Here is a 3,666-nt window from a genome sequence, read left to right as displayed (position 1 = left end):
TTGAGCAAAAGCTCCATCGTCGTGGTTGAGCAAAAGCTCCAGGGCATGAGCCCTCATCTTTAAATGAGTATGCATGGACTCAACATCTTACGTCTTAGAAACTTCATGAACATCTATGACATCTTAACATCTTGACAACATAACATCTTAACAACTTGATGACTTCATAACGACTCGACGACTTAGCAACTCTTATCATCTTAACGTCTTAACATGTTAACATCTTGACAACATATGGATCACATAAATAATTCATGTCATATCATAATATAACAATATCAAATGATAATAAACAACATCCTAAAACATCATATTCATCAATCATAGACAACATCATATAACATCGATTTAAACATCAACAATAATTCACTATGTATCTTTGTAAAAACATAATAAATTATCCACAACATATTTTCATGTCAAACCAAAGCTAAGGGAAAGATATCACAAATATCAACAACTTTTATGTTTACAACAAAGATCAATTCAAAACAGAAACATATGAACAAAACGCAAAAACATAAAACAGAGAATGATGTCACTGTGCAATTCCGCTGAGACCTCCCTGTAGTATTTTCATCATAACTCAAAGACCGAACATCATTTTCAAGTCAAACCAAAGCCACTAGAAAGCTAACAAAATTATCTAAAACTTTCATGTTTACGCCTAAGACCAATTCTGTACCGATCAATACCAGTTTTCATCTTAAATTCCGAAAAGTTGTTCTGAAAGTCCATAAAAATTCATTGTGACCTACGTTCAGTAATTTGAACATAACTCAAGTTCTATAAATCGTTTCAACGAGAGACCAACGGCATTAGAAAGCTAACATCCATACTTACAACTTTCGTGTTTACACCTAAGACCAATTCCGCACCGATCAATACCTGTTTTAATATCAAAATTCGGGCAGAGTGCAGATTTTCTCCAAGTTTCACCTAATCTCATGGTTCTAACCTCAAAACTACTTCCAATAATCATCCTATGAATTATCTAAGGTCTGGACACAATTTCTACATCAATTCAGCAAGTTTTCATCATCTAATCATCAAATCTCTCTCAAAACCCTAATTGTCAAATTCTCATAAACTCAACCTACAACATGTTAAATCTAATTATCAGAATTGCAGACTTAATATTACTGAAAGTTAGTCTCACCCTTACCTTAGAATTATCGATTGGCAGCCCTTCTCTCTTCCCTTTGTCTTCTCTTCTCTTCTCTTCTCTCTAAACCTTGTTTTCTCCAAAAACTGATTGTATGTTCTATGTCTTTCTAAACCTAACTTCTCTTATTTATAACCCCTCATCTAATTTCTCTTACACCTCAAAATTACTCTTTTCCTCATAATCTTATTTATTTCTAAATTAAATATATATCTCTCCCACTTAATAATATTAATACACCAAATAACACATAATAACATATTTCATCAAAATATATATGTATATAATATTTTAACACCAAATAACAATTATACTTCTTCACTGAATAACAAATATATTTCTACACCAGATAACATATATATTTCCATACAAAATAACAAATATATTTCTACACTAAATAACATATATATTTCTACACAAAATAACAAATATATCTCTACATCAAATAACAAATATGTTCCTACACAAAATAACTCCACAACTTAATATTTATTTTATTTTCGAATCTTATTTTATTAAACAATAAAATAAGTCACAACGTCTCATAAATTTATCTAAAATCATATAAATCACATAAATCTTATAAATCACACTAATCATATAAATATATTCTAAAACTCATTAAAATAATTAAATAATCGAAACGGACGTTACAACTCTACCCCCCTTAAAAGAATTTCGTCCTCGAAATTCAAAGTACAAGAGAAAAATGAATTTAATTATTACTTAAATATCTTACACAAAATACTAACTTCAAACATTACACAAAAACCACATTGGTTAGTCAATCAAACATGATCACATAATAAAATATAACCATTAAATAGAAAACACAACGACAGTATTCTACCGTCACACGACACAACGACTCATCTACTTGGCCGGACGGACCGACCTGCTCTGATACCAATTGTAACACCCCGTTTTTCCAACATAAAAATTTCATAATAAAAATCAGAGTAATTCAACTTAAACGGAATGTCACATTCTTTTTCTAAAAATATAAACTGAATAAATAAATATTTATCCTTCAAAATCCAATATCATATTATTTTAAACTTCGCAGCGGAATAATTTCAACAACTTAAATAATCTTTGGCACAAGGGCCTCAATATAAAATCTCATAAAACTTAGTTCAAGATCAATTCTTGAAAGATTCATAAAGTAATACGTAAGGAACAGAAAGTAAAGACATAATCCCATCCCGTTACGTATCAGAGCACCTAAGACACACTTGTGAGGAGTCCACTCACGACCGCAACTAATCTTGGTTACCTGCAAGTTACCCATACGAAGAGCAACATTTTCAAGCAAAGGGGTGAGATTTCACCAACAACAATATTAAGCATATAATTCATCAATCACATTTAGCAACTTAAACTTCATTAACTAGTATCATTAATCTTCCTACATTAGTCATAAACTTCATCTTATATTATCATAATAAATAATCATAAACATCATATATCATCTTAATCATAACATCATATATCACCTTAATCATAACATCATATATATCATCATAAATATCACAAACATCATCACGTATCATCATTAGTAAACATGTAGCATCTTATCATAAATCACATAGCATCATATCATAAATCACATAGCATCTTATCATAAACAACTTCATAATCAATCATCATAAGCAACTTCATAATCAATCATCATAAACATCATAATCATTCATCATCTTAAGCATCATAATCATTCATAAAGCACTTCATTAATAGCTCATCAACTTGACCTCTTAACATCTTAACAACTCGACATCTTAACATCTTAACAACTCGACAATTTGACATCTTAACATCTTAACAACTTCGACTCGACTATGCAACTTCAACTTCTCAAATCATCTTGACAAATGCAAATGCATGTGGTACCATTCTAGGGCATAAGCCCTCATCGTCGTGGTTGAGCATAAATATACTCCTAGGGCATAAGCCCTCATCGTCGTGGTTGAGCAAAAGCTCCATCGTCGTGGTTGAGCAAAAGCTCCAGGGCATGAGCCCTCATCTTTAAATGAGTATGCATGGACTCAACATCTTACGTCTTAGAAACTTCATGAACATCTATGACATCTTAACATCTTGACAACATAACATCTTAACAACTTGATGACTTCATAACGACTCGACGACTTAACAACTCTTATCATCTTAACGTCTTAACATGTTAACATCTTGACAACATATGGATCACATAAATAATTCATGTCATATCATAATATAACAATATCAAATGATAATAAACAACATCCTAAAACATCATATTCATCAATCATAGACAACATCATATAACATCGATTTAAACATCAACAATAATTCACTATGTATCTTTGTAAAAACATAATAAATTATCCACAACATATTTTCATGTCAAACCAAAGCTACGGGAAAGATATCACAAATATCAACAACTTTTATGTTTACAACAAAGATCAATTCAAAACAGAAACATATGAACAAAACGCAAAAACATAAAACAGAGAATG

This window comes from Medicago sativa, chromosome 8, assembly GCF_051527215.1.
Source record: "Medicago sativa cultivar Bolivia chromosome 8, Bolivia_mono, whole genome shotgun sequence".
NCBI lineage: Eukaryota > Viridiplantae > Streptophyta > Magnoliopsida > Fabales > Fabaceae > Medicago > Medicago sativa.
This window is presented reverse-complemented; position numbering follows the sequence as displayed.